The sequence below is a fragment of the Puma concolor genome, chromosome A3 (genome assembly GCF_028749965.1).
Source record: "Puma concolor isolate L17-30 chromosome A3, mPumCon1.1.hap2, whole genome shotgun sequence".
In the NCBI taxonomy this organism is placed as follows: domain Eukaryota; kingdom Metazoa; phylum Chordata; class Mammalia; order Carnivora; family Felidae; genus Puma; species Puma concolor.
In genome coordinates, this window is record NC_141669.1 from 27,564,185 (window position 1) to 27,583,854 (window position 19,670).

Consider the following 19,670-nt stretch of genomic DNA (forward strand, 5'->3'; position numbering starts at 1 on the left):
CACGTCTGCCGCTCAGCATCACTTGGCACAGCAGCCCTGGCCTTTGCAGTTAAACTTAAGCATTCTTAGACAGTCTGCTTTCCTCAGAACAGGCTGCCTTGTTAACAGCTCTACCACCAAAGTGAGCCCAGGATGCGGAGAAAACGAAACCAAGATGGAGCACTGCTTTGCTGTATTCCCGGGGGCACCTGGGACGCAGCACCGTTTCCACCTGCTGGGCCGTTCTGTGCTTCCTTCCTTGCTGTTCTAGAGCCCCAGTGAAGACCTGAGTGAGAGGGCAGAGCACAGGGACTGCCAGCCTCCCCACCCCACGCCCTACCCCACCCCCATCAACTTTCCACTTGCAGTGACCTGCCCTCCAGGGTGACTTATCAGATGTTTGGGGTTTGCCACTAAAAGAAGACAAACGGTGGAATGTCCTGCCCCTGCGTGCTAATGAAACGGCTGAGCCAGCTCAGGGGTTATGAGGTTTGCGAATTAGGAGAATAATGATCTTCAGTTTCTGACCTCCTGGCACAGGCGGCAGTATTTATCAGGAGGCGCATGTGACTGGTTAAGAGACAGAGCCTCAGCTTGGAGGAAACAGCTGCTTGCGGCATGCTCCTGCATTTGGCAGCTGGACAGGCAGGGTGCTGATGTGAGGACTAGGCGACAGAACCGCCCCAGTAAGTAACTGGAGAACTTTTTCGTGTGTGTGTGTGTGTGTGTGTGTGTGCGCGTTTTGTAAGGCACTGACAATTTTTAATTTTGATTTTGGTTTCCCTCTGGCACTAAAGGAGGTATATTATTTGTGTTATTTGTGTTGTCTGTTGGCAATAGCCATTTGTATTTTTACTGATTTTTTTTTTTAGAACCTGTCATTTGCAGCAATATTTTCTGACTTAAAGTGTGAATGGCATACTGCTTGATTCCTATCTAGGAAAACAGCAAGTTGATTTCCTGGTGTCTGGGATGTTCATGATCTGTGGTGTTTAGGTTCAAAGTCAAGTTTGAGATTATGAAGTGGAGAGTGTATTAAAGTGAATTGATGACTAGGTTTGATTTTAATCAATTTTTACCGTTGAAGCTTGCAAAATAGCGTTTTGAGAAATTTGTATGTCCAACTTGACCATTTCTACTCAACTTTGAAAACTCTTTCATTTAACAATGCATAACAATCTGCAATATAGAAAACTAACAAAATAATATTGAGATTTAGATTAGAAAGCATGTTTGGGTTTCAGGCAAGCTTCATAACTCATCAAAGACATATTTTCTAGCTCTTCTCTTGAACGAGCTTTTTCAACTTCGTTGCTTTGACGCTGAATTTTTTAGTCACCCCTGGTCTTCCTTACTTTAGATAAAGGAAAGTTAGTGTTTTGATGATGCTCAGTGTCCTTCCTCTTGCCTGAATTATTAAAAAATGTTACCTGAAGTTGATTATCAACTCTGGGGGCAGAGGGGAGGGCTTCCAAATAGCTGAGATCTCTTCTTTCTCGGGTTCATTCAGTGGTGCTGGGGCTTGCTCTTAGGAGAGCACAGAGCAGGCATTATGCTGGAATGGATGTGTTGTTTGGAGACTTTTGTCCTTCTGGGGTAGTCACCAGCCAGAATGTTTCAGAAAGGAAAAGGGGAAAGGGAGAGGACAGCACCCGTAATGGATGAGGTAAACCTCTGGAAGTGACAGGTCTCTGAATCAGAGCATTGAGCGAGATAACCAAATCAGTTCCTTTTTCTGGATTGCCTGGACATTAAGGAAGGTGGGGGGAGGGGGAGTAGGTTGTTTTGATTTGAATTCTTACCAAACAGTTATTTTGCTTGTGACGAGCACAGGGCACCCTGAAGTGTGTTTGCTTCTCCAGGTGACGGATGGATTGTCAGCTATGCTCAGGCTGTCCGGTTTTCTTGCAATTTCCGCCCCCTGCCTGGATGGAACACAGCTCTCCCCGCCCCACCTCCCTGCCCTGGTATGTGGAGGGCAGACTGGAAATGACCTGGGGCACACTGGTCCCGCTGCAGTTTTCCTCAACACACTTGGTCTGGAGTAGCACACTGGCCAAAGATCTGGGGTGGAAGCACTTTCAGATGACCCTCCGAGAAAGTGGCTAGTCTGGCGCTGGGAAGTTTCTCCCCTTCTTTCCCATAAAATGGAAAAGATTCGACAAGACTCAGAGTGTTCAATGAGACAAAAAGTTATTTCTAACTCCGCCATTTCTTTTTATGACGTTTGTGTGAAGTCCTTGATTTAGCCTGTGGCCACATGGCCCAGTGACTTCCCTATTTGACTACAGGGCCCTAGCTACCCACTGGGCCACTTTTTTAGGGAGTTTGCTGCTGCTATAGTTTCACTTTTACTGCGAGTCTATTGGAAAAGAACTATGAGGTGAAGTTGATTTCTCCAGAATAATAGAGACCCGTTCAGTAAAATGGAGGGTCTCACTGGCTATCTCTAGAACAGCCTTTGGAATTATTCCAGTGTTGATATTTTGAAGGCCCACAGACTATTTTGAAAACTCCAATGATATCTTGACTTTCAAAATATCAACAGAATAATAAATAATTATTTTACATGTAGGTAGTATGTCCATAGGGTCAAATACTTTCAGATCTGGATAGGAATTTTAGAGTGTGCAATTGAGCGCATTTCAGAGTTGAGAAAATTCTAACCAATGTGTCTGGGTCAAAGTGTTAGTCGCAGAGCCAGGAAAGAGGGCTAGAGGCTTCTGCCAGAATTATTATATTATTATTATAACATTAACACTGATAATTATAACTTGAATTTATTGAGCACTTTGCCAAATGATGTGCTAAGCAAATGTATTTATTTTCTTATAATCTTCAGAGTAAGTCTATGTGCTATATATTATTATTCCAGTTTTATAGGCAAAGAAACTGAAGCTTGGGGACCCCCTTAGCTGGGCAATATGTAGCACAGACCCAATTGGCTCCTGGAACGGACACCGGAAACCGCACACATTAAAAGACTTAACGTGGAACACATACACTAATTCCACACATTTAAACTTAAAAGCTTAATGCTTAATGACGTGCTTAACGGGATGCAAATGAGAATATTTCAGTGCAATACAATTAGACACACAATGTGTGTTAAGGCTCTTTCGAACGGTCCCTGGCAGGAAGGGCGAGGTTTCCCCTTGTGACAGTCCAAGCCCAGGCTGTGCAGGGTCACTGACCTGCAGCCTGTTTTTCTCGCTGAGAGTAGTTCAGTGATGGCTCCCGCATTGGTCAGAACAGCAAGTTTGAGCTTTATGATTACCCTGGAATACACCACTCTTGTTGCCCTTTCTGGCCTTTTCTCTCAGCTTTTCCTGTCACTCCTTTCCTTTGGAGGACGGCCACTCCACCTGTACCCCACACCAAATAGCTGGCTTGGTGGTGATAAAACTATGAGGCAGACCTGTGCATTGTTGTTCAACCTGGAACGTTGGTTGCCCAAGTAGGGGGTGGTTGTTCATGAACAGAAGCATGTACTCCTTTTGTTTGCTCCATTTGTTCTGAGCTGTGAGGGGAGACAATAGGCTGGGGCACCGAGGTGAGGGAGGAGAGGTGTGCTTTTCTCTGCACACTTCCCCGACCTGTGTATGGTCGCCATGCTTGCAGGCCATGAACTTGCAGCTTCTCTGGCTCATCAGCCAGAGGCCAAGCTTTAAAGAAATCTTAAAAAAATCTCAAAATTTCATTTGGCTCTCCATATTCCTCCATGTGGTTCAATGTCAAAATTAGGGCTGGCGATAAGAAAGAACACTGAGTAATGCACATGTAGCAGAAGGGTCCTTTGCTTAATCAGGAGGAGAATTAAGTATGTAGACCAGTCATGGATGTCTTTGAGAAAGTGGTCAATGTTTTTTCAAAGCTGTTATATGACAAGATTACACATTCTGAAGATCAAGCTCCATATAGCAAGAAGGGGGAATTTTTAATCGACTTCTCACCTACTGATGCTTCTAAAACTAAGCCCAACTCCAGAGAAATCAGCAATATGGTCTGCTAAAACAGAACCACTGGAAATTACCTCCAGTCCTTGGTGGGAATGGTTTATTTTCATGGCAGTTGGCATAATCCAGTGGGTTATTTATACAAGAGACACATGAGACAGACTCAGAATCACTGCAGAGTCTGTAAGGTATACTCCAGAGCTGGTTTAAAGCAAAATAAAATGTTTGGTTATCTTCTTGGGACCTTTTAGGATGAGGAAACAAAATTTGTGATGCCATGTTGGCTGCCTTTGTTTCTTTGTCTTTCCCAGACTGTGTATTCCAAAGAACCTGTTCCGGAAGAGTTAACTCCCTTGGGTCTCATTTTCCCTTTGCAGTGATCGCTCTTTTACAAGCCGTAGAGTTGTTCAGCTGTTTGTATGTCACATTCCCTTTGTTGTAGGGATTTGAAAATCTGGGCTTTGTGGGGTGTTGTTGCAGTTTCAGATGATCACAGCAGTCTCTCTGGAGTCCGTGGTGTAGGTTCACTGTGTTGGATCTTGAGCCCTTTTGTAATATCGAGAAGACAGATTCCTGCATTTATGTAGGAGTTTTCTGGTGTAAGGCGCTTCCTTGCACTTTGCCACAATTCTATGGAATGAGGGAGGACATCATCACCATCACCACTGTTTACAGTGAGGAAACTGAGAATGAGGGAAGGTGAGTGAACTTGTCCGTCGTCATGGGACCAGTAACTGGGAGCGCTCACCTAAGTCCTCTGTCTTCTGACTCTGAATAATACCTGTAGAATTGTCCTCTGTGATCAAAAGTGCCGTAATTTGTATTATCTTCTGATGGGCAAAAGTTAAATGAGAGACTGATTTGTGATGTACCATCCCATGCATGTCAGTGATGGTATTTCCAAAGCCTATGGATATTTGGCCTCAGAAACAAGGTCAGCCTTAGTTATAGACGTGGTAGTATTTGCTTGGGGTGGTATTTCTAAACAAACTTGGTCATTTTCCTCCCTGCAGATCCAACGTAAGTTGGAGTCATACTAACTACAGTATGATGTAATATTCAACTTTTATAAGGTATCTGGGTTTTTTGTTTGTTTTAGATATAAAAAATGCAGTCTGTTGTCCAGCATGCGCTCCATTATCCCACAAAAATCATTATTGGAACAAAATAATGGAACAAAAGCATTATTAGAAGTTCTGCCTGGTTACAGTACCCTTATTCACATGGGAAATAGTATACTCTGACTACTAGCAACAGTGTCCCCTGTGACCATTTCCCTCTGCAAAGTTATCTGCCCACTACTGAGAGAGTCCTAGCTCTCTAGAATAATTGAGACTCTTCACTACTAGTCAGTTTTCTGGTATGGTAACCCAGTTCATTGTATAACAGTGCTATCTGTATGTTGGCAAGGTCATAAAAATGACAGCACAAGTGCCTGATGATTTTATGATGCAGCTGCACATTTTAATGGCTATGGCTTTGAGGTGGGGGTGTGGGGGGACAAGGGACAGCTCTTTGACCATAACAGCTATTACAGTGTTGTTGTTTCTTCAAAGTAGCTTTTTTTTTTTTTAGTATGAATGTGAAAGGTAGCCTTCTTTTAATTTAAAAAATCCTGAACAACATTTAATTCATGAGTTGACACAAAGAGCATTTTTCCTTAGCAACTACTGTAGTAATCAGAACTTTCTGAACCTTTCAAGAAGACAAAGGGGGAAAAAATTAGAAAGAAAGAAAGAAAGAAAGAAAGAAAGAAAGAAAGAAAGAAAGAAAGAAAGAAAGAAAGAGAGAAAGAGAGAAAATAAGATGGTACGTTAAAGGCTTAGCTTCCTGGATTCCAGCCTGTAGAATAGGAAGTAGCCCCTATTGTAAGTCGAGAGTTCAACTCAATATATGAATGATTTGCCTGCCTGCACATACCCTAACATCTTGGAAGTTTCTATGTGATCAAACCAGTCATTTTATTTCTTGAAGACTTGTCTATTCAAACTGCTGCTCTATCTTTACTCGTAACTTTGTGCTGCTTTAGGAGGATCTGTCCCCACCCCACAAAATATTCCAAGAGCCTTGCCTAGATCATTATGCCATTAATTTGCTTTTGCATTGTAAGTGTTGTAAGTGAATGTGTTCCAGGTACAGTCTTTGACAGAAAACTAGTGATGGGGAAAATAATGTGGAAAAAAGTTTGTCATTAGTTCCAGAACTTCACTTTAGTCACTTTGCTGCTGCTTCATTGTTTCAAAAATCACAGACAAGGTGGGTACCTGGGGGGGGGGGGGGGGCTCATTTGGCTAAGCATCCGGGGTTAAGCATCCGGCTCTTGGTTTCAGCTCAGGTCATGATCTCATGGTTGATTTGTGAGTTCAAGCCCCATGTTGGGCTCTGTGCTGACAGTGTGGAGCCTGCTTGGGATTCTCTGTCTCCCTCTCTCTCTGTGTCCTTCTCCCACTCATGCTCTCTCTTAAAAATAAATAAATAAACATTTTTTAAAAAGTGTCTTAAAAAAATCACAGACAAGTAACTACATTTGAATGTGTTTACATGATTTTAATTGCTTTTCTTTCTCCCTTCTGAAATATTTGTACTGTGACTGAGACCTTAGCAACTGATGAACTAGGAAGGCAAGGGGCTGGAGAAGAACTTAGACAAAGAGGCCATCAATTTTCCATGGAATAAGACTCCAAATTAAGAAAGAGAGAGAGAGAGAGAGAGAGAGAGAGAGAGAGAGAAGGGGGTGTGGGAGAAAGAAAGAAAGAAAGAAAGAAAGAAAGAAAGAAAGAAAGGTGAAAAAAAAGTCTGTTCAGTCATGCCTCTGTTTTTTTTTTGAGAAAATAATTATTTTTCATTTCATTTAACAATTCAAAATGAGCAGAATCAATTTTCCTTGGAGACTTTTATATAAGTTCACTTTAGGAAGGTACCAGCTAGAGGTTCCTATTCAGGAACTGACACACTGGTTTGATAGAACTCTTTGAACCCAGAATCGAGGAGCTTGGAAGGACAAACAGCCTCATCTAGCCACACCCTGTCAACTTGCCTATGACTATCAAGGAGGCATGTTCTCAAATATCAAGTTAACATAGAATTCTGAAGCTCAAAAAGTACTCAAGAATTTAAAACTTTTTTAAAATGGAAGAACTGAGTATAATTTCTGGAAAAATCTGGAAAAATCATACCCTGGTTTCAATTTGACTGAACTTTGGATTCTGCCTTACTTTCAGTTCTGCTTTCTAAACGTAGAAAGTATTTCGTGTATACATGGAATGCTTGCCATTCAAAATCATATGAGTTGACAGGATGTTTTGCAGATCACTGTTTATGGCAAGGACAGTGCTCAACTGAATGGTGGTGCTCTAGGTTTCTCTGTTGTCTCTCTCTCCCTACTCATTCAGATTCTAAGATGAATCTGTCTCTCTTTTCCTTCTGTAGTTGGCATTTATTTTTTTTAAGTTTATTTATTTATTTTGAGAGAGAGAGAGAGAGGGAGAGCATGAGTGGGGGAGGGGCAGAAAGAGAGAGACGGAGAGAGAGAATCCAAAGCAAGCTCCATACCATCAGCAGAGCCCAACATGGGGCTTGAACCCACAAACTGTGAGATCATGACCTGAGCCGAAATCAGGAGTCGGACACTCTACTGACTGAACCACCCAGGTGCCCCTGTAGTTGGCATTTAAACAGAATCTGCTGCTGGGAGAGGAAAGAAACTGATGTTTATTTTCACAATGTCCAGAGGTAGACATTATCATTGACATTCTTACAGAAGAGAAAACTAAATTTCAGAGAGGTTGAGTATCTTGCACATGGTCACAAGCCAGGGAGTAGGAAGCCAGGTTTCTGGTCCTAGTCTGCCTGTAAACAAAGTGTGTGCCTTTTCTACTCAACCACACTTGTCTCTCACTATATTTATGTTAAAATCTGGTGCTCACTATGGAAAGGGCAGCCATTCTGTGGAGTCTGGATTCTGCTGGCCTTGTCATGTAACCAACATTACATCATGCCCAATACCTAGCCATTTCCATTAGAGGAGTGCCATAGCACAAAGAGACTTCCTAGGAATCTGTGGATTTATGATTGCATCCCGTAGTCTCCTTGTAGCCTGCACCCAGAAAACACTCATCCTGCTTGCATTGTTGAGGTGTTCTCTCAGCTGTGGCATTCTGCACCGTGGGCAGGGTTCTCTTGCAGAGCCTAGCCTCTGGCTACACTCAAAAATCATTACACGATCTCAGATGATAACAAGTATAAAGAAGATCATGACTGGAGGACCTGGCTGATTAACAAGCAGTGACCGTTTGCTTTAAATTATATTTGGTTTTTATGAGAAGTGACATAATGTTGGCATCAAAAGAAGCAATCATACTCGCTTAATAAATTGTTTCTTGGGGCCATGATTACACATAGATAAAAGGGCAAGCAGACCTTGAAGCAGGACCAGTGGAACATATCTCATGCTATTTTAATTCTCTATGTTTTAGAAGAAATACTTCCTTCACCCTCTCTTGGAAGCTGCAGGAACTGTGGTCGACTTAAGCCAGTGATGGTGGTTTTACTGTGTAAGAATTGAGGTTTTATCTTTTCAGCTATCACAATAACTGAGAAATATATCACACATAGAATTCTGCAACTCTTTGGAATTTTCTCTCACATCAAGCTTGTGTAATAGAGGCTAATACGTTCAAAAAATTGTTTTGAATTTTAATTCTCAGATACGGAGATTTTACTCAACCAAAAGTTATTAAAACTTCAGTAAGTACAGTCTAGTTTATGGGACTTCTTATGTGGAAGCTGGAGTTTACATTTAGGTAACAAAAGTTAAAGAAAAAAAAAGCCCCAAATATATTTTCCTACAATTAATTTGGCAAGTATTTTTAAACATATGATTTCTGCTGCCTATTGCATTAACCTGAATAATGGCACAAAGTTTACCCTGTAGGATATTACCACCTATATTAAGCATACCAATATATTTTTTAAAATCACAATAATCATTACACACAAATATTTGGTCTATAACAAAGCCTTGTGTAGAGTTTTGTGGAAGCTGGGGAAGAGAAGATGACTATTTGTGTGAGTTAAGGAATGTTCCTTAGATTTGGTGACATTTGAACTAGGTTCAAAAGGACAAGTAGTCATTGTTCAAGAAGAAAAAACTGTATTTTAAAAGTCTTCTTTCCACAAATAACATGTAGCTTGGTAGAGCTGAATCAGAGGGTACCTGTTGGAAGAGGAACTGGAGAAAAGGCTCAAAGATAAGGGTATTCTGATGGCTGAGGTAGTGTTTGCCCTTCTGCAGCATTTAGATATTTTTGAGGATAATTTAAAAATTTTTAAAAATCTTTTTATTATAAAACATTTCCAACATATACACAAGTAGACAGGGTAATATAATGAACCCCCATGTATTCATTACCTGACTTCAACAATTTTTGATGACCAATCTTGTTTCATTTCTATCCCCATGCATGTTCTCTTGTTCCCATATTAGTTTTGACACAAATCTCAAACATTTAATCATTCCACCCATAAATATTTTAGTATGTATTTAGTATGTATTTCTAAAATATAAGTTTTCTTTTGAAAAATCCATAATGTAATTAATACATCTAAAATAATTAACAATTTGGGTGCCTGGGTAGCTCAGTTAGTTAAGCTTCCAACTCTTGATTATGGCTCAGGTCATGATCTCACAGTTCATGATATTAAGCCCTGCATCAGGCTCTGCCCTGACAGTGTGGAGCCTGCTGGGGATTCTCTCTCTCCCTCTCTCTCTGCTCCTCCTATGCTTTTGCCCTGTCCCAAAACAAACAGACAAACTTAAAAAATAATAATTCATAACTATTATTTTGGCTTGTCAAGTAAGGAAGTGATAGGAATATATTTGTAATCTAGAAAGAAAACTCTAGAGGCAATGAGGGGAATAGGTTGAATAGAAAAAAGACCAAACCAATAGAAGACTCCAGAGATGGATTTGAACTAAGCCAATAGTGATGGAGAAGGTGGAAGAATTTTCAGAATACTTAAAAAGTAAATTGATAGTTCGTGAGATCAATTAGATACAGGGGTGAAGGTAAGAATGGAGTTAAGGAAAATTTGGACATTTTAACTTGCATAACCAGCATATGAATATGCCAATAACTGATATAGTGTAGGGATTCCTTGAAAAGCAATTTAGCCTGGTTTTTCATTAGCCAGAGATGTTTGGAAACAAATCCAAAAATATTTTCCTATTACCCTCAAACAAAGCTTTAAGACCTGGAACATTTGGAGTAATTTTGATTGTTCCAACTTAAAAAGTCATTAACAAAAATTAAAACATCCAGAGTAGCATCTAAAATGTTCAAGGGTCTACAGGAGCCCCTTGGACAGATTGATGACTGGGACCTCTTTAGTTAGCACACAATAATAGTTGTAAAATCACAAAGGCTAATAAACATGATTTATTCATCAGATCCCCGAACACTAAAGGTTTGAAAGATGTAAATTTAAAATAATGGAAAGAAGTTTTTCATACTGTATGATGAAACTGTTCAAACAAACAAAAAATCTTGGAAGAATTGTACAGTGTATGTCCATATACCACCAATTCAATTTTAACATTAACAATTTATCATGTTTTCTTTTTCACATCTATTCATTTATCTTCTATCCATCCATTGTTTCATCTTTTTTTTTCAAAATAAGTTGCAGACAGCAGTGCACTTCATTTATAAGTACTTCATCATACATATTATTAACTGGAGTCCAATATTTGTTTATTGAAAATTTATATTTTACACAAGAGTGACTGATCTTATACATTTATTTTGCCAAAAGGCTGGGACTCAAGAAGGATTACCACAATTCATGGCCGACTCTTACTGGGTTATTGATGAAAACAAGGAGCTGTTTGAGAACTTCTTGATCCTCAAAAGTTGTGGCCATATGGGGCTGCCATACTCAACCACCAAACAGTCTTTGAGGCAATGGCAAGAATTGACTTGGCAAAACTACATGCTTCCCAGTAAATGTTAACTGAATTTGAATGTGAAGAAACTGACCCCTAGAAGCATACACACTCTGCCAGTAAATGATTGGGCAGGTATGAGAACAGATCACCTCCAACAGTTTCACACTGAGCATCCCTGCCTGCCTGTAACAACTCTGCAGAAGAACAGTGTAACAGAGTAGATGGTTTATTAGTCAAAACTGTAGTACAGGCGATGCATTCTATCTAGACCCATCCCGAGATTACTCAAGAGGAGCCAGTGCTTGGGCAATAGGAAAGAAGGTAACCTATTCTCACAAAAGAGAACTCTTGATTCACATATTGAGAAAAAAAAAAGTACTTGTGTTCATAAGTCCTCTGACATTCTCCAGAAAGACTTCACATGGCTTACGGTAAACAGCAAAAATAAAATAAAGCTGAAAATGATTAGCATAAGAATAAAACAAGGGCCAAAATATGTCAGTTAGTAGAATGATGGACAAACTTAGACTTAGAAAGCTTTGAAATATTCTAAATTAAGTCAAGTTCTGACATTTTAAAACCTGCCAATTGGCTCCAGAATTAAAAATCAAGTGGAGATGATGTCTAGAAGATGCATTTGTTCAAATGCTTATTGTTGATGAAGATGTCTAGGATTCATTTGAAGACCGAAAAATTCAGTTACATAACCAGGCATTTCCTTACACAAAAAGCAGACATTCTGATACTAGGAAGAAATTTAGATGTTTGATTAACTTTTTCAGTTTCCAGTTTGATGTTCAGACAACAGCCTGTTTCAGTGGTTTTCAACTGGGGACAGTTTTGCCCTCTGGGGACATTTGGCAATGTCTGGAGACATTTTGGGTTGTCCCTACTGGGGCTGGGGGTGGGGTACTACTGGCACCTAGTGAATAGAGGCCAAGGATGCTGCTAACCAGCCTGCAGTGCATGGGATCGACCCTACAACAAAGAATTATCCAGCTGAAGTATCTGTAGTATTGAGGTTGAAACACCCCGATCCATATATGTCAGTTATAGATCTAACTCTAGTATGCCTTGAAAACACTGTATATGATTTACATGTGCCATTTCATCTTGTGACTTGTTGAAGAGTATGTGGTGGTGACCTATATCCTTAAGAAATGCTACTGCATTGGCACCATGGCAAAAACGGGGATGTAAAATGAACAGTCCTTCAGAATAAGATCCACAGAAAGCTGAGTTGAGTGGTTGACCATACAAGTCAAAAGCACTCTTTGGTATCTAAGAGCATCAAACGTTGGCAGGCAAGAATGCAGATATTTAATTACTAAAAAAAATTCAAAGGAATTGGGCCCTGCTGTTTAAGAGAGTGGGGGAAGGGATCATTAGATCCTAAGTCATAGGACAGTTCATCCTGGGACTTCTCCCTCTGGGACTCGGAGAGCTCATTTCTCTGCTTCCTTCTTTCCTCTTCAAAATATCAAGAAGGAGAACTGACTGTGTCAGAAGCAGGTGGATTAGATAAACTCCTGTTGGCAACCTGATGATTATGTCTCTGATTTATGTTCTTCTCCTTCATCTTGCCCTTGGTAATTATATACTCTATCTATGTTTACAACCATGTTCTCTTCCTTTCTTCATTCATGTTCCAACAGGTGCTCAGACCCTTGGTTAGTCCTTCCTCCTCCTGATTCCTTAACATCTTCTTCTCTACAAGATCATCCCCATCAGGATACTGGTATGTTTCGGCAGCTCTCATCTTATAAAAATGTCCCTTGATCCCCACATCCACTGCCAATCTCTCTTCGATTCTAGACAGAGTTATTAAATTAATATTCTGCACAAGCTGTCTTTGTTTCTTGATCTGCCATTTACTCTTCAGCTCACAGCAACCTGGCTTCTGCCCACAGCTCCACTAAAGCTGCTCTTGTCAAGGTGACCACTAACCTCCTTGTAGCAAAAATTTAAAAAGCAGAGTTTCCCATCTCTCTTGTTTTACCTCTCTCAGTAGCATTCAACACAGTTAATGGTTTCAGCTTCCATAAGCATGTCCTTCTCTTGGCCTCATGGAGCAACTTGCTTGACATTTTCCTTCTGTCTCTCTGACAACTCCTCATGACGCTCTGCTGCTTTACCTCCTTTTTCTGACCTCTAGATGTTGGAATGCCCAAGGTGGAATGCTCTTGTCCTTTCTCTTTATACTTTCCTCCTAAGTGATCTGAATCATTTATGTAGCTTTAAATGCTGTTCATATGGGGACAATTCCCCAAATTACATTCCATCTCAGATCTTTCCATGTTTGTTTAAATAACTACATCTTGAGACCTGCACCCAGGAGTTCCACAGGCATCTCAACCTTAACACATTCTTTTTTGGTTTTAATTAATTTATTTTTTTATTTTAGAGAGAGAGTGTGAGTGGGGGAGAGGGGCAGAGAGAGAGAGAGAGAGAGAGAGAGAGAGAGAGAGGGAATCCCAAGCAGGCTCCATGCTCAGATCCATCCCACAACCCTGGGATCATGATCTGAGCCCAAATCAAGAGTCAGATGCTCAACCAACTGAGCCACCCAGGTGCCCCTCAACCATCGCACATCTTAAGCAAAACTCTAGATTTCGTCCAGTGTACCTCTCTCTCCATCTTGCCAATCTTCTCTATCTCAGTTAATGGAGTTATAATTCTGATGGTTTTTCAGGCCTTTTAGTCTTTCACATCTCTTACTAACTTAATCTCCAAGTTCCAACTCTTCAAAGAAATCTGTCCTTGCTACTTACCTAAAATAATTGCTCTTGTCATTCTCTATCTTAGCATCCTGGGTGAGTTTTCATTCCTAGCTCTTATAACAGCTTGTAATTATATATTGGTTTGTCTACTTGTCTGTTGTTGGTTTCTCTCACTAAACTGTATACACCATTGGGCAGGGATCGGGTCTCTTTTGTTCACCAGATATCCAGGCCCTGGCATAATATCTGGAAGGTAGAGGTATTGTGTTCAGTCATTATTTTTTTTAATCAGTAAAGAACTATTTGGATACTAAGCCTAAACAGACACTTACTTTTATCCTGATGAGATAAGAATCAGATCCTTTTGGGGCACCTGTGTAGCTCAGTTGGTTAAGGATCCTACTCTTGATTTCTGCTCAGGTCGTGATTTCACAATTCACGAGTTCAAGCCCTATGTTGGGCTCTGTGCTGACAGCACAGAGCCTGCTTAAGCTTCTCTCTTTCCCCTCTTTCTCTGCCCCTCCCCTGCTCATTCTCTCTCTTGCTCTCTCTCTCAAAATAAATAAACTTAAAAAAAAAAGAGTCAGATCTTTTTTTTTCTGTTTGAATCACACTTTTAAGTGGATTAAAAGATAATAGTTACACATCATTCAGAAATAAAAGAGAAAAAAGTTAATCTTTAATAAATGCTTGTTGATTGGTGAATTGATTGAGTAGCTAATCGAAAATTTACTTAATTTCTTTGTAATCCTATTTATTTACAACAGAGAAATACTACTACTAACTCTCTTTTTCAGAATTATTTTGTAGAGTGAAGTTAGATTATTGCCCTCTAATTCCTTTTGAAGAAAGACATTAAATAGGCACACAACCCCGTTCGAGATGGTGCAGAGATTACATGTATTATCAATTTCCTTTGTCTGAAAACTGCAGTGCACTGATGTCTGAACTCTTGTGGTTTGTGGGTCAACAAAATGTCATCCTGCTTCTTTGTCATAAGCCCCAGAACTGCTTCAGATGCCCAGTACCCACCAACAAGGGATTTTAGCTTCTTACTAAAACCTCATTATCTTCTTAGGCCCCTGAATACAAAAAATATTTTGACAAAGGGAGATGATTGGTTAGGAGTCATATTTGTACAAAGAGCCAAAGTCTGTTAAAATTAGATTGCTGAGTAGAAATTCCATGACAGACGGCAGATAGCTGCCTCATTTCTCCAAGTCTAAGTGGCCAAAGGCTGCTTCATGTTGGAAAAGTTATACTTTTTAAGACAGATGCATTAGTTCAAAATCAGCTTTCTGACACATGTACTTTTTATGTCCCAGGGACCCCAGTATGAGGCTGGATTCTCTGGAAGCTCACTGTGATGATGTGTTTCCCTTCCTTCCATGAACTCACTGTTTAAACTTGGGCAAACTATGTTATCTATTTGGCCTTGGGGCTCTCCTTTAGAAAGTGAGGTAGTTTACCTGGTGAATAAAAGGTCTCCTTGAAAAGTAGAAATGTTCTGTCTCTCCTGTACCACAATCTCTTTCTCTTTTTAGAACTACAGGGTTTCTTTGTAGTAGACAAAAAAAGGCACTATCAGAAGACTTGAATGAGCACAATGATGAAATCAGGTGTTTAGAGACCAGGCCTTGCAGCTGCACTGACCCAGTAAATAACCCTTCCTTGGTTTCTGGTTTCTCCTTTTAGAGCAATAAACAACAACAAAGGAAGAATACCAGCTCAACTTGTATAGTCTCTAGTTACCCAAGTGACTCATTATCTAAGTGCCGGAAATTATCCACAGGAAGCTATCCTGAAAGCCCACAGTGATGAGTACCTGTGTATTACTCAAATCTGACATGGAGGAGTAAGCTGTTACTAGCTGTAGTCAATAGATCCAAAGCAACATAGGGAGGAAGTGGGGGAGAGTGAAACTAGATATTCACTATAATGTGAGGAATCTAAAAATGTCTTCTCCACTAAGCATGGGTAGGTACATTTTTTTTTTAATATATACACATTCCAGTATACGTTCTATTTTCCCTTAATCTTTCCAGAATCTGCAAAGTAAAGCATTGAGAGGGTATTGGCACCAAGTCCCATGCTGTTTGGGAATCATTAATGAACATCTATTTTACAAGAACTTTTCTACAAAAGGAAAACACAGAAATCTGAGGGAATTGCAAAACTTGGAAGTAATCTAGACATTATAAGCATATTATAAATGGAAATAAGTAATAATCTGCTAGCCAAAGCAAGCCTGACAAATGCTGTAGAAATTCTCAAACTTATTGTCTTGCTTGGGTGGGAGGTGAAGTTTGTCTTGTGATCTGAACCTACTTTTTGAATGAAAATATGCCAGAAGGCATAGTAGCTGTGGTTCTTCTTTGTTTAATCCACGAGTAGTAACATTGTGAAGACCTGTACAATGAAGAATCCCCCTTAACCTTTGCCTAGCATCTGTAATGTCAAGAGGGAGCCTGATGTGTCTGAATTCGGGGCTCACAAATGCAAATATCTGCAGGCCAAGAAGACACTATAATGAGTGAAGTAGATTGGGATAAGAATCCTCTTTATAAATCTACTTCCTTATAAATCTGCTAAAAAGAAAAGGCACATAAATGGCAATGACCCTTGGCCTCAGCTGGGGAAACAATAGAGGGTAGTTGGAACTTTGGGGAACTGGAAGGCAGTCGCTACTCAGCTCCAGCCAGATATTGCCTCATGGGGCAGATATGATTTCTCCACAAGAATCTAGAAAACTGGATTTTTAAAAGGTAAAGTCTGGATTTGTACATTTTGCAAATAATGCAAAGATTTTGAAACTTTGTGAGGGCCTAACAAAAAAAATAACATTGATGGGCCAGACCTCTGTCCAAAGGGTCACCATTCTATAATCTGTGAATGATAAGTAAAGAAGAACTTAATTTGCACCATCTTCAATTTGGAGAAAAAATAAAACTAGGACTTGTGGTTCAGTATTTGCCTTTAAATAGGTGTGCTTAGATAAAGAGAAAAATTTTTAAAGGGCATTTGAGTACAATGTTTAAGCAGCAGTGTACTTTTATACTTAACTGCTATAGCATCAGATCTAGGGTTCCTTAGATTTTGTGGGAAGTACGATTTTGTATCAGGACCCACAGATTGCTTCATATAACCACAAAGATGTGGAGATTTGGATACTTCTAAATGGCAAAAACAATTTTCTAGTTTTTATAAATAGAATGTTTGGTACCTTGTAGACAGCACATTATCAAAGGCAAGACTCCTTTATCCAAAAGCAAAACTGAAAGTTGGAAAAAGCATTATAATGCCTGAGAACCAAAAACACTTGTACAAAACTTGGGCTCTGTTCACACTGCTTTAGATGCCTGAAGGTAACACATTTTGGGTCTTGAGTGTTCCTTCATTTTTCAGTGTAGACACTGCTTGAGGTATTCCAGTATTTTTCTTCCCAGTAATTGATGGCTTTATGGTGGCTTTTCCCCCTTTATCTCCCAAACCAGGTATTACTATGTAGTAATAAATTAATGAGATTTTTAAACATTTTCTCTTTTTTTATTTATTTTGAGAGAGTGAGAGAGTGTGGGAGGGGCAATGAGAGAGGGAAAGAGAGACTCCCAAGCAGACTTGCTCTGTCAACGAGGAGCCTAATGTGGGGCTTGATCCCACCAAACATGAGATCATGACCTGAGCCGAAATCAAGAGTTGGATGCTCAACTGACTGAGTCACCCAGGCACCTCTAAACATCTTCATTTATATTTTTCTGTTTTCAGAATGCAACAAATAATTAGCATTACATTGAGTAGTGAGAAAATATCTCTTTACCCAAATGCTTGGTAAAAACTTTCAGGTTTTCTGTGATTAACGGTTGAAGAGTGCTAAGATAGTTAAATAAATAAATATGTGGCCTGGTTCCTGGACTAGAAATTAGAAGTGTTGAAAATATGAGATCTTGTGGCAAGATAAAGATTGGCGAGGGGTTAAAACTGTGTGAACATGGGGACTTGTGAAATCCCCACAAATTACCACAGAAGCCAACAAGGCTCTCATTCTATTTTTAGTGCCTGGCTCGGTTTCACTAACTATTTCAACTCTTCAACATCCTTATTGTGACCAGTATCTCCATCAGCAGAACTTTAGGTGGAAATGTTTTTGTGTTCTATCTAATCTCAAGAACATTTTTTTATGGGTTTTGATAACCTGACATGCATTTATTCCCATTCTGGAGAAGAATGAGTTCAATGTCAAGACTGGGGTCCTATTCATGACCCTTTGGTATAAATGAAATACTACTGAGATTTCTATATGTAGCTACTAAAATTTCCTGCTCTTTAACTTCTCTGGGGACATGTATGTGTCTGTGTATCCCTGTAAGGACCTATCTTATATGCTTGATAGATATTTCTTTGAAAAATAGATTGTAACTGATGGGTAAAAATATAAATAGGTGAATATGAATAGTTGGGTTGTATGTCTAGAGACAGCTACTTTATCCTCCCAAAATAATGAATACTACATAGTAATAACCTGATTATGGAATCTTTTTAAAGTTTATTTATTTTGATAGAGACAGAGAAAGCACAAATGGGGGAGGGGTGGAGAGAGAGAAGGAAAGAGGGGAGAATACCAAACAGGCTCTGCACAGTCAGCGCACAGAGCCCCACAGGGCTCGAACTCACAAAACCATGAGATCACAGTCTGAGCTGAAATCAAGAGTCCAGTGGATGCTTAACTGACGGAGCCACGCTGGTGCTCCACTGATTATGGAATCTTTAAGAAAATATGGGACTACAGTACAATTAGTAGAAATGGGATTTAAACTAGCTCTCATTTCATAATTCAGATTTCTAGCCTATGCTACCTTTTCTCTTCTTTCACCAAATGAGTATGTGTCTATAAAATACATGTGGCTTATAACTTTGAGAGACATGATGTAAATAGGAATCATTTTATTCCATAGTTAGAGGGCACTTTTTGGTCATTTACCAGGGAAAAAACAATAGTAGCTAACACTTACTGAGAATGTACTATATTACAGTTAATTCGCATTTAACCTGTATTAACTCATTGAATTCTCATAATAACCCTACAACATAGATACTATTACTCTCCAACTATATAGATAAAGGTACAGAGGCACCATAAAGCTTACATAATTTACCCAAGGCCACATACTAGAAAGTACAGGAGTCAAATTTGGTGTCAGTGGTTTGTCTGTAGAGTCGGCCCTTAACCATCAATCAAGCCTACTCAGAACTCATTAAATGACTAAAATGTGTAAAGCCTGCACGGACCCAGAAGAGGGCTGCATTGGATTATATCACATGGACCTTCACAGTGGCTTTTAGTTGTGATGCTTGGAACACGACAGTCTCTCTCTCCCTGTCTCAATGTTGATTGAGTGAAAGGAATGAACACATGTGAACTTTAAATCCAGTTTTAAGAGCCCCATTCTGTTAGTATTCCTGCTTCTCCACACCTCTCTGCCTTTTTCAGTGTTGTTTTCTTTGCATGCGGTTTCTCCTTCTTTCTCCACTCAGTGCAGCCCCCCTCATGCTTTAAGGCACCGCTCGATTCTGTGAGTCAGAAGTTATTACTTCTCTCGTGACTCTTTCATAATGCCCTGTATCATAATTTCTGTTCATTTTGTGGCTCCCTGTTTAGATTTTAAGTCCTCTGAGATTACAATCTATGCCTGATACAATCTTGTACCTCTGCCATGGTGTTAATCACAGTGTCTGGCACAGAAATAAGTGTTTATTAAATAAATGATAAAATGACTGGAAGAAGTTTTCCGTGTATTTTTATTCTCTATAACCTAAATCTGTAATAAAAAATCTAGACGCATGTCTTGAAATTCCATCATGGGCATGTTAATGTAAGAGGAGTAAATTCACTGAATAGAAGAAGAAATTCAAGATGAAAATAAGATTAGAGAAAAACAGTGGAAAAGAAGTCTGATGTTTGCAGATCATCTTGGAAGAAGAAGGTGGTAGAGAAAGATAACCATAGACAGATATCAGATGCACTTCTGGGTTGAGCGCTAGAAAGACAAAAGACAGTCTGGTTCTTAAGAA

General features: G+C 39.7%; 1 protein-coding gene across 9 annotated transcripts in view; it reads left to right on the forward strand.

Moving 5' to 3' along the window:
- The window catches only part of RASGRP3 (RAS guanyl releasing protein 3), a 107,438-nt gene that overhangs the window by 30,485 nt on the left and 57,283 nt on the right, over nucleotides 1-19,670 (forward strand). For 4 of the 9 annotated variants that reach the window (XM_086700354.1, XM_086700355.1, XM_086700348.1 and 1 more), the window contains exon 2: nucleotides 12,537-12,619. The exons of 3 other annotated variants lie outside the window; for them this stretch is intronic. The gene's annotated coding sequence lies outside the window, so the exon portion shown is untranslated. Of the gene's footprint in view, nucleotides 1-519; nucleotides 666-12,536; nucleotides 12,620-19,670 lie in introns of all 9 variants that reach the window. 2 more of the 9 variants (XM_086700349.1, XM_086700351.1) reach the window with 2 other exon arrangements.